Below are 13,139 nucleotides of genomic sequence, written 5' to 3' on the forward strand. Positions count from 1 at the left end.
ACATTCAGGGTGTTTATTTGCTGAAATTCGTACCTCTTCTGAGGTAACTTAGCAAGACTGATCTCCACGAGAATGTCCGTTTCTGCATTCCTGAAATTGACTGACACCCTCATTTTGAACAGAACATGATTCACTCTTTCTTGATGATATGTGAAGGTCAACTGGAAGTGTTTCATCCACACATCTATCTCTCATGGTGAAGCTCTTGTTCATGGACCAGAATAGCAGGAGAATACGGGACAAACTTGATGGTCTTAGGCTGCATCTTGCGGGGAACTGATTCGTAACAATTTCCTTTTTTCAATGGCCTGCCCACCATGGAGTGGATTGACATACAGTAGTTTTGAGGCATTAAATACGATGCTGTTGGCGTATAGCACCCTGGAGATTAAATTCCTCACCAGGCTCTGCAAGGGCATCCACCGTGAAAGCAAAATCAGAGGTGGAAACATTCACACGTGTACTGACCGGAGAGGAAACGATAAAGGATAGCACTGTAAAGGTTAATTTCCTGTGTTTCACTCGGTCTCACACACAGCAGTGTCCGCACAGCTTTCAAAATACACTCAACTGCAGATACCCACGGATGGGCGAGTTTGACACCTGCGCTTTACCACCTGCCGGACTCCTGTCTGAACCGCAATTACCTTGAACATTGCACAAGACCCTCCTAATGATGAAAACGATGTTACTCAGTCAGCGAGAGGACAGTCATTAAATATGGAGAGGGCATACACAGGACACTACATGCAGTAGATGATGATGAAAGTAAGAATTCCCGGTAAACAGGGCACCGCTCTAAAGGAGAGTGTGCACCAACAAATTACTTTAGAGACCTAGTGTGAACTAGCAACGTACTAGATAACTGAACTGAGTGGACGCAGAGGTGAATAGTCTGGAAAAAGGAGCAGAGCCTGATTATAACACACACAAACACTCACCACAGCGCAAACACACACACCTGTAGACCTCACTTTTCGTGGACTTCCCAAAGCTGTAATGTTCTTTTTACTGTACAGTCTATATTTTTGTAATATATATATATACATATACATATATATATATATATATATATATATATATATATATATATATATATATATATATATATATATTACAATATATATATATATATATATATATACAACTGTATACACACACACACATATGTATATATGTATATATGACTAGACTATCGAGAAAAATATATAGCTAAAAGGGGCTAATAATTTTTGTCCCTAAAATGGTGTTTAAAAAATTAAAACTGCTTTTATTCTAGCTGAAATAAAACAAATACAACTTTTTCCAGAAGAAAAAATATTATCAGACATACTGTGAAAATTTCCTTGCTCTGTTAAACACCATTTGGAAAATATTTAAAAAAGAAAAAATTTTTTTGAAGGGGGCTAATAATTCTTCAACGGTATATATATATATATGTGTGTGTGTGTGTGTGTGTGTGTGTGTGTGTGTGTGTGTGTGTGTGTGTGTGTGTGTGTGTGTGTGTGTGTGTGTGTGTACGTGTTTTTGTGACATATCAGGACTCAAATCTGTATAATGACATGGGTATGACACAGGTATTACAAAAAGGAGGTGAAATATGAGGACATTGGTGACGTCCTCATTTCTCAAATTGCATATAAATCCTACAGAATGAGTTTAATCAGAGAGTAAAGCTGCACACAGTCTCCTGTGATGGTTGGGTTTAGGGGTGGAGTGGGGTGAGGGCAATACAATATACGGTTTGGACAGTATAAAATGAATGGAAACCTATGAAATGTCCCCACTTTTCACAAAAACAAACATTTGTGTGTGTGGTGTGTGTGTGTGTGTGTGTGTGTGTGTGTGTGTGTGTGTGTGTGTGTGTGTGTGTGTGTATATACACACACACACACACACATATATACACATACATACAGACATATATGTGTGTTTATATATATATATATATATATCTTTGATAGCTACACTAACACAAGCTGTTGTTAACACAATTGTAATGACTGAAGCTTACGTGCAGTTTATGCTAACAAATTGCACAAATTAGTTTAGTTTAGTTTATTGGATGTTTCGATTAAAATTATAATCAATATAGTGATAAGTATAGGAGGGGCCAAGAGCTGAGAGAACATGTTAATGAGAGACACCTGCATGCTGCTTCATGCCAAAATTTTGATGATGGACTTTCGTGCCCGAATTATTAAGCAGCTTTTGAGATGGTGTGTGTGATTGAACTGGTGTGCTGGTCAGCATAGTTTTCCAATCAGGTTGTTGAGACGCACTTTAGAATGTGTAATGGTTGTGACGGATTTATGGGCATATGGGATAAATAAACGAAAAATCACTCAACTAGAGCTACATTTTTTATGCATATTTTCATTATTTATGCATTTTCATAGAGCATTTACTTTTAGCATGCAATATTCCAAAGTAGGTGGGAGGAAACATGTTTTCTCAAGAAAAGCAAATGTTAAGTCCGTTTTTGGTGAAGACATATTTGGCAAAGACTCCAGCAAACTAATCAAAGTGGAAAAACAAATTCTGAGATTTTTTTCCCAGTTATTTTCTGCAAGCTTGTTAAATATTGAATACGATGTGAGCTCCTGTTCCACCACATCCCAAAAGTGCTCTATTGGATTGAGATCTGATGACTGTGGAGGCCATTTGAGTACAGTGAACTCATTGTCATGTTCAAAAACCAGTCTGACATGATTCACGCTTTATTTCATGGCACGTTATCCTGCTAGAAGTAGCTATCAGAAGATGAGTACACTGTGGTCATAAGGGGATGGACATGGTAAGCAGCAATACTCAGGAAGATTGTGGTGTTAACACGATGCTCAATTGGTACTAACAGGCCCAAAGTGTGCCAAGAAAATAGTCCTCACACCATTACACCACCAGCAGCCAAGGCAGGATGGATCTATGGTTCCAGAGTGTTGATGCCAAATTCTGACCCAACCATGGGAATGTTGCAGCAAAAATGGAGACTTTTTTCCAATCATCTATTGTCCAGTTTTTGTGAGCCTGTGTGAATTGTAGCCTCAGTTTCCTGTTCTTTGCTTACAGGAGTGTCACCCGGTGTAGTCTTCTGCTGCTGTAGCCCATTTGCCTCAAGGTTGGACATGTTGTGCGTTCAGAGGTGCTCTTCTGCAGACCTCGCATATGATGAGTGGTTATTTAAGTTACTGTTTTCTTTCTATCAGCTGGGACCAGTATGGCCATTCTCCTCTGAATTCTGGCATCAACAAGGCATTTGCGCCCACAGAACTGCCGCTCACTGAATATTTTCTCTATGGCAGACCATGCTCTGTAAACCTTAGAGATGGTTGTGTGTAAAAATTCCTGCAGATCAGCAGTTTCTGAAATACTCAGACCAGCCCGGCTGGCACCAACTATCACGTCACGTTCAAAGTCTCTTAAATCACCTTTCTCATTCTGATGCTCAGTTTTAACTGCAGCAGATTGTCTTGATCATGTCTACATGCCTAAATATACTAAGTTGCTGCCATGTTTTGATTAGAAAAAAAATTACATTAACAAGCAGTTAAACAAGTGTACCTAATAAAGTGGCCGGTGAGTGTATATTGATACAGCAAGTGTGAAGGAAGACGCTGCCACTTAATGTCTATTTCTGGCAACAGACTTACTTTTAAAGTTACACCTGTCATGGTTTCTAACTATATATAAATGCGTAATAAAATATGTAGCATTCCTGATGAAAAAATTATCACTGCTGGAATGCCCCACAGTCACTATAAAGCAACACACGAGTAAAGAATGGGGACTATGTGTGTAATTTCTTGCTAAATTTGACCTAAAATAAGCATCTTTATTAATTCGTTCATTTTTTAGCAACTTGGTCCCTTATTTATCAGGGGTCACAACAGTGGAATGAACCGCCAACTATTCCGCCATATGTTTTACGCAGCAGATGCCCTTCCAGCTGTAACCCAGTACTGGGAAACACCCACACATTCTTGCATTCACACACACACATACACTACAGCCAATTTAGTTTAATCAAACCCCACACAGAAATGCCAACTGGCTCAGCCGGGACTTGCGACCTTCCTGCTGCAAGACGACAGTGCTAACCACTGAGCCACCATGCCACCCAACATCATTATTAATTTGTTGGTATTTTGGACCCGTTAAAGATCAGTTGCGCTGCTGCACTTAGAATCATTTGTGAAAAATTGCTTGATCCAGAAAGAGCCAGAAAAAGCATCGCAACTGCTAAGGTCAGCAGGTCGTCAAATATTACTCCAAGATTTCTGACCAAACCTCATGGGAGGTTACATCCACATCACATCACATCATAGGTTCTTACATCATAGGTTCTTACATCCACACTGAGTTGTCCTCCAGGCAATCTGAGATCCGTGCAACTACCGTTGGGTCGTCTGGTTGAAATGAAAAATAGAGCACCATATCACCAGCTCAGAGGTGGTAGGAGAAACATAGTACGAAGAAAAGCAGTGGTCCACAAACTAGCCCATGGTAATGAGGACGTGGCAACAGCAGAGTCTGAATTTGTTTGCTGGAGCTTATTAAAACAATTCAGCAGTTCCAAATCACATAAAAAAAACAGGTTGAAACCCAGTGTCACCGACTCGGTCCCAGTCATTCCCCTCGCTGGCCAGCAGAGGTCATCATCACCGGACTTCTAACATTACGTCATCCACTTACACTGACAGCATGCACACCTGCAGCTCATTCAGTTAATGACCCACGCTCACACATATAAGTAGCACACACACCCCAGTTCATTACGAAGTCTTGTTCTGCCCCGGCTAACACTACTGAGCGGTTCTCGGCCTTGCCTGCTTCCTAGTTGCTACCTTGCTTTGATTATAGACCTTGTCCTGCCTGCCTTGTACCTTTGCCTGAATCCCGACTCTGATCCATGCCGCCTGCCTTGAACTCTAGCCTGCACACTGACTTTGATATTAGCCGCCTGCCTCTGACCCATACTTGCATACTCATCCTGTTTACCTGCCGCCAGCCTTACGACCATATACTACTGTGTTTGATGCGAGTTCGCACACGCATTACATCTGTGTGCTATTTGTTTTTAAATTGTGTTTAATAAAACTACTGCAAATGGATCCCTCTGTGTCAGCCACTTCGTTACACCCAGACAGAGGGTCAATAATTGCAATTACGCAGCCAAACCAGGCAACAGGCAAAAAGGAAACGCAATTGGTCATTTGTGCAAAACCAGTGATGGTTGCTTTCGAAGCATCGCTACAAAAAGCTTTGAAACCTTTACGAATCTTTAGCTTGGAATAAATGGTTCGCAAGGTCATGTGATTTCATTAAATGGGGCTCTGTTCTGAAATGTTATTCTGAAATGTTATGAAAATTCTGTGGTTTTCCATTGGGGTGATCCTTTAAATATCATAAAATCCACATGAACTATGCAGGTCATCCCCCTAGTGGCGAATCACTGAACAGGTTTCATTGTTTTTACCTGGGGTCCGTTCTTCGTACCTCGCTTAAATGATCTAAGATTATTTGGCAGATCCTGGATCTTTTAATCTTGATAACTGATCTCTCGCTAATTTGGTTCTTCAAACAAGTTCGCGAATCAGATTAGAATGTCTGGATAAACTGATCTGAGATCGCTGGGTGTGTTGTTAAGGACAGATCTATCGATCCTCGAAATCATGATCAGCAATGCAACGATTGGCTGACGGCACAGCAGCGTAATGACATCATCTTATTAATATTCAATTATCCATGTGAGCAAAATTACATCAAATTAGCAGTAAACGGATGTTAAATATAGCACGCAATAACCTTCCACATTTGTTGTGAGCTGCAGGCTTTCCACTTTCATGCGTCAAGAGTATTCATCATGTATTTCAATGCAAATCAATGTTTTTAGTTCCACATTTAGAAAAGTTTTCTTTATTATAGTAGCCGTTTTTTAATCAGTGCAAAGAATAACTGGTTGTTTACAAAAGCATTTTCATATTGGTAAAGGCGTCTGCAACTTTTGTGAAGCATCAAATCACCGGCATATTAACTATCAAAACATGTTTATGACTGCATAAATGTGTTATTGCTTTAAAAAAGTCACATATTCTGCATTTCTATTATACACAATTTGTACTAAAGCGATCTAAAAAATTCATATCAATAAGTTTTCTCTTTGCACCACCAGGTGGCAGTCTGTACTTTCATTTCGAGGGTGCAGATTGCATACGTTTTATTAATATGTATAACTTTATTTATTTTATTAATGACTATAACTTTATATATATATATATATATATATATATATATATATATATATATATATATATATATATATATATATATATATATATATATATATATATAAAAAAATATGTACCATTTTCTCAAGTGTATATAACTACTACTGTAAGAAAATATCAGAATTCGGAACATATTTTCTGTATTATCTTTGCATGAACTGAGCCGATCTAATCCTGTTTATACAAATTGAACCTGCTCCCGATCAGGTTTGACCTAGCAGAACTGTTGCTATAACAACAACTCTCGGATCAGCTTTGAAGAACGAAACGATCCTGGATCGTGTCAAATCGTCAATATCCAAATCCAGCTAACTGAGTAATCCACATACGAAGAACGGACCCCTGATCTCAAATAAGTTTTACTATTTTGTGGACATTTTAGTAAGGCTGTGTAATGAAAAAGAGCAATAATAGTTCAAAGTCTCTTGTCGGCCTGTTTGTCAGAGCCCACCAAGGAACAAACAACATAAAAGTGTTAATAATTGATAAAAGAATGCATATTATGTAGACACCTAATATTTAATGGCATTTAAATATTATGAGCTAAGTGCATTTCAATTTAAAGTTTGCGTTAGTTTTGATTTTATGCATGTTTTGTGTGACTTTTTGTTGCATTTACATGGCTTTGACTACCATGTGTCCATAGAATATGCCATTTTGAACGATTCGAAGGAGTGTATTATTTTGCAAAGGTTTAAAGAGCTTTGTTTTTTTGTTTGATGCCATACAAGGTGAGCTACCGAGCAAACTGATCGCACTGGAAAAGCCATAGAAAAGGTTAACAAACTTTTCCAAAAGCTTAATGTCATCTTTGTGCTTGCTCTATATATTAATTAGTGTTGAAATTCGATTTATTTACTTCTTCCAATTTTTTTTCCTATATGGGGAAATGACTAAGACAATAAAATATGTCCTCTCTATTGTTGTTACTTAAAAAATTCCCGACAATTCAATGTACAAATCTTAAAACACATGCATCTTAATCAGAATAAACAGCAGTATTCTAAAATGTCATCAAGAAGCATGCCATTGGTGATATTACATTTCAATCACTTTGCAAAGGTTAAAAGGTTTGCTAGAGCAAACTGATCGCACTGGAAAAGCCATTCCCACAAAGGCAAGTGCGGTAGTGCAAAAAGAAACGGAAGTTGTTGGTGCCATAATACCCTGTAGCATTTGTTTTACCCACAAAATGCAGCCTGACATATGTCAGGGCATGTTTTTGCAGTTTTCCAAATATGTAACCCAGGGCACGTGTTCCCAATGGGTCTGTGTTGGTTTTATCAATACTGAGATTTTGGCATTACACTTTATTTTGACTGTCCACTAACTGCAGATCAACCAATTCTCATTAGACTAACGGTGTTTCACACCTGCCTTATTTAGTTTGGTTGTCTCACTCTAGAGTTCATTTTCCCTCTTGGTGCAGTTCGTTTGGGCAGGTGTAAATGTAGCAATTGGACTCGAGTGCGCACTAAAAGCAGACCAAATAAGCGTGCCGAGACCTCCTTGAAGAGGCTTTTAAAATGTTTTTAAACAAACCCAAAAAAGCGGTTCGTTTGCGGTGAGAACATGATCCGAATGACGCTGAAACAGGGTGGTTTCATGGCCCTTTAAGTTTCCTCGTGAGATCAGGCTTGCAAAACATGTAATACTTTGTTCAAGTTTGTTTGGGTGTTTTAATGAGAATCAGCATATTGTGCCTCAAATAAAAATGTTAAAATGCTTAAAGCCGAGTTTCAAGGTGGAGAAAATATTATTCCATAAGACAGAACAAGTCAGTGTGAAGACCAAGCAAAGAAAAACACTCTTATATTACAAACTCTCCAAGTTAAATGCGCACAAATGCATTTTCAGTTAAACCAAGGTTATGTTTCTCAAACTTTTCTAAAGCTGTATTTATAAGAGCATAAATTGCCTAGAAAGATCATACAGGTGACAAATATTTTGAAGTACATTCACTATATAAGCAAAACTACATCTGTGAGTAGCTGACTTAGCCTTGACTTCAATATTAAATAAAGACAGGGAGGATAAAACAGTATTTTGTTCGTTTTCTCTGGATTTAGGCACATGTATCTTCTATTAGGTATGACTCTGTTAACACAAATGCATTATGAGATTTTTATGACAATATTGGAAGTATTATCTGTCTATTTGCAAGCAGACACAAGCACTCGAACCTCAATTAAACACCTCCTCCTGCTTTTTATCTGTTGCTCCTGCTGTGTTTTTTTGTGTGCATATTTTGAAAGGTTCTCATGAGGATTGCTGAGAGTAGATGTGCAAAGTAGCTGGTGTTAATTATTGAGGGACTAATCAAGTACACACACACACACACACACACACACAGAGAGATGAAGAGTCAGCAGGAAATGAGGCATGGTGTGTTTCAGGGTCAAAATTCAGTATGGAGAATAAAATACTTCCACTGTGTTTCTTAACAAAATTCCCTACAATGGGTTATATGCACTGCTGGTGTTTTTTAGCCAATGATAAGCTTCCGATGAAAGCTTAGGCCCAATCCCAATTCTATTTACGTACCCTACCTCATCCCCTTGGCCCTTAAAATCGATGGTAAAGGGGAAGGGCTTCAAAATTTACTCTTAAGAATTGGGACAGGACTACAGCATCTGCACACGTCATCATATGTCATCACGATCTCTTGCTTTATATGAGATCAGACGTTCACGACTGCTGTAGTGATTCCAGTTGCGTTTTTTTTGGTATTTATCTTAATCACTGAAGGCATATATTATGTTATCATAACGATCTAATGTGGCAATAAGAATGTAACTATACTGTGCATTTACACAATGGCCATTTTCACCAATGTAAACACACGAAAACAACATTAAAATTATAGCAGACATATATTCCCAGCCACTAGACTTTTCTGACAGGGTATTCGAGTGACAGAATGTTGTGGGACTGCTGTACAGGAGTTATTATTATGGATTATAGATCACGAAATTTAGCGTTTTTTTTTTTTTTTTAAAGCATTTTTTACATTTAGTCATTTAGCAGATGCTTTTATCCAAAGCGACTTACAAATGAGGACAAGGAAGCAATTTACACAACTATAAGAGCAACAATGAATAAGTGCTATAGGCAAGTTTCAGGTCTGTAAAGTCTAAAAAGGAAAGTATTAGTAATTTTTTAGTAATTTAGTAATTTTTTTTGTAATTTTTTTGTAAAATTTTAGTAAATTATTATTATTATTATTTTTTGAGTACAGTTAGTGGTATATCCAGAGAGGCGATTGCAGATTAGGAAGTGAAGTGGAGACTAAATGGTTGAGTTTTTAGTCGTTTCTTGAAGACAGCGAGTGACTCTGCCGTTCTGATGCAGTTAGGGAGTTCATTCCACCAACTGGGCAGATTGAACGTGAGCGTTCGCGAAAGTGATTTCTTCCCTCTTTGGGATGGAACCACGAGGCGACGTTCATTCAAAGAACGCACGTTTTTGGAGGGCACATACATCTGCAGAAGTGAGAGCAGATAAGAAGGAGCAAAGCCAGAAGTCGCTTTGTAGGCAAACATCAGAGCTTTGAATTTGATGCGAGCAGCAACTGGCAGCCAGTGCAAATGGATGAGCAGCGGAATGACATGTGCTCTTTTAGGTTCACTGAAGATCACTCGTGCTGCTGCGTTCTGGAGCAGCTGAAGAGGCTTGATAGAGTTAGCTGGGAGCCCGTCTAGTAGAGAGTTGCATTATTCCAGTTTGGAGAGAACAAGAGCTTGAACAAGGAGTTGAGCATGACGGCAAAACGTGAACGCGGTTATGAATATATTAAAATATGTGTTTGTTTGCTGTAAAAATTCGTAATAGTGACAAAAAAATAAAAATTTGTGGATCTCCTTACTTCCGAGTGTAGCGATCTGCCGTTGTGGCTGGTGTATTCTGGGAATTCGTTTTACCCCTTGGTTTCGAGTGTGGTCTGGAAAATCTTTATTCGAAGGGGTATTTACCCCTTCCCCTTAGCCCTACGCCTTCAAGCTAAAGAGAATTGGGACACCCTTACCTCTTCACAGGAACGCGCAAAACATAAGGTAGGGGTAAGAAGAAGGGCCAAAGGGTAGAATTGGGATTGGGCCTTAATCTGACTATTTTCAGTTTCATAATGAGCAATGTTCCTTTTACAGAATCGATGTTGTAATGTAATTAAAAAGTAACCAGTCAAATAGACTAAAGCATTCATTCAGTTGTTCAAGCATAAAACAAGATGTCAGCCTCAGCAGGCGAGCACAGAAACTTCATTAAAATACTGGAGTAAAATAAATGTTCGTATTTTAAAGAAATAACAATAGAATTTAATGCAGTGCTTCTTGTCCGGTCCGAGATGGTCAGTGAAGATCACAGAGTTTTAAAGAAATCAACATGGCAATTTTATAATGGAAGCGCTTGGACTGGCTGACTGAAAGTTAAGTGAAGTTTTTTTATAAACTAATTTCGAGAGGATCACGTGTTTATAATGGACCAATCTGATTCTTCAATCAGATGACTCCTAACTCACTATAAATAACCAGAGTTTCTTACCTTAGTTATCTTAGTCTTGAAGAATCCCCCCTTCCACCCCTACTCCTCCCTTTTTCCTTGATAGATCAGCATGGCAGCCCAATGGTTAGCACTGTTGCCTCACAGCAAGTATGTCACTGGTTCAAGTCCTTACCAGGCCAGTCGACGTTTCTGTGTGGAGTTTACACGTTCTCTCTGTGCTCAAGTGGGTTTCCCTCGGGTTCCTCGATTACAAGAGTGCTGGAATCCTGTAACCATTGACTTCCATAATAGGAAAAACAGATACTATGGAAGTCAATGGTTACAGGTTTCCAGCTTTCTTCCAAATATCTTTTTGAGTAAGTAATGACAGAATTTTAATCTTGAGGTTAACTATGCCTTTAAGAGATGATTGCAACGTGGTCCTCCTGTTTTGTTTGTTTGTGTGCTTTCCGACATTTTTCTGTTACACAGTCAAAGTGCAAATTGAATCAACCAAGCGGTGAACACAAGCAACAGTGTTTATATGCAGAGCCATTTGTGACCTTTACCCGATTGATTCTCATGGTCTGCAAGTGAAGGGCTTGGGTCTGTGTGTGTTTTATGCGATGCCATCAACCAATCAGCAGTGTGATGACATCATTTCCTACAACTTCACAGTGATTAATTACATGGCATTTACAGCTCAGATGAATGGCTCAAAAAATGAATCTAAACATATAGCTTTCTTTAGCAATTGCTTGGCAGACCGGCTTGACAGTATGCATTATGATTGGCCATTAAAGTGCCAATCCTAAACCTGCTATTCGAAACAAGACGTTTTCAGGATAACAATTGACCATTTTGAGGGATGTAAACAATAACAAAGGTCCTACCGTATTTCCTGTTTTACTGTTTTAATTTCTAGAGCTTCAGAGAATCCAAAAAGGTCCACATATTGACAAATAATGTTATGCGAACTGTTTTAACATGAAGTTATGATTGAATTGTTTTTTGTTACAATCAGGAAATAGTTTAAAGAACCTCTTTTATGCATTAAAATCATATTTTGGTTTTGGGGTCTCCAACAACAGGCTGATATGCAAGCAAGGTCAGAAAACACTTTCATTGTCTTGTACTATGCGTTTATTTTTACCTCATTATCCCAGCGACTCCCAGTTGATTCGTTCAGTGCAGTGGTCACCAAAATGGTTCCTGGAGGGTCGGTGTCCTGCACATTTTAGCTCCAACCCTAATCAAACACACATGAACAAGCTAATCAAGGTCTTGCTAGGTAGGTGGCAGGTGTGTTGAGGCAAGTTGGAGCTAAACCCTGCAGGGACACCGGCCCTTCAGGACTTAGATTGGTGACCCCTGGTTCAGGGATTCATTTGTTCCCAAATCTCTGCTTAGTGCGATTCTAATCTGCGCTGATTGGTCCAATGACCCAGTCTGTTGTGATTGGTCGACTGTGTTAGGCGCAATTTTGAAATAGTCAGAGTGCATAGTGTATGTGTGAGCATACCTGCCAACACTCCTGTTTTTCCTGGGAGTCACCTGTATTTTAGACCCATCTCTCACCACCCTCCTGTTTTGTTTTTTCTCCTGGAAAATGGACTGGTGGTATTCCTTTGGCCCAGACAAAAAATTAATGTGAGCCTGAAGTGGCCCACCTGTATAATGGCAAAGGGGGCCCAAAGATTCAAATTCATATATGGGCCATTTAATGCAAATATTTGGCACATATGGCAAAATGTAATCTGAATGTGAACCTAATGTGGCCCATGTGAAAAATGATCAATTTGACCCAAATGACAGAAGTCAAATGTGGGCCACAGTTGGCAAAATAGTGGCAGAGTCATTTAAGGGTAATCTGGGTCTAAACCTAAAGTGGCTCGCACGTGTAGATGCAAATGTGGCCCACTTATCTTAAGAAATATGTGGGCCACTTTTGGCAAATATTTGCCACAGTAAACTCTGGCTATTGCGGATGTGAGCCTAATGTGGCCTAGAGAAGATGTGGCAAAAGGGGACCAGTTATCCTAAAACAAATGTGGGCCACTTTTGGCAAATATTTGGCACAGGTAGCTCTGGCTAATGTGGATTTGAGCCTATAGTGGCCCAGAGAAGATATGGCAAATGGGGCCAAGTTATCCTAAAACAAATGTGGGCTACTTTTGTCAAATATTTGTCACAGTTAACTCTGGCTAATGTGGCTGTGAGCCTAAAGCGGCCCAGAGGAGACATGCCTAATGTGCCCCAGTTCCCTAAAAACATATGTGGGCCACTTTTGGTGAATATTTGGCACAGTTAGCTCTGGCTAATGTGGATTTGAGCCTACTGTATAGTGGCCGAGAGAAGATATGGCAAATGGGG

Source organism: Danio rerio, chromosome 5, assembly GCF_052040795.2.
Source record: "Danio rerio strain M-AB ecotype USA chromosome 5, GRCz13ab, whole genome shotgun sequence".
Taxonomy (NCBI): Eukaryota; Metazoa; Chordata; class Actinopteri; order Cypriniformes; family Danionidae; genus Danio; species Danio rerio.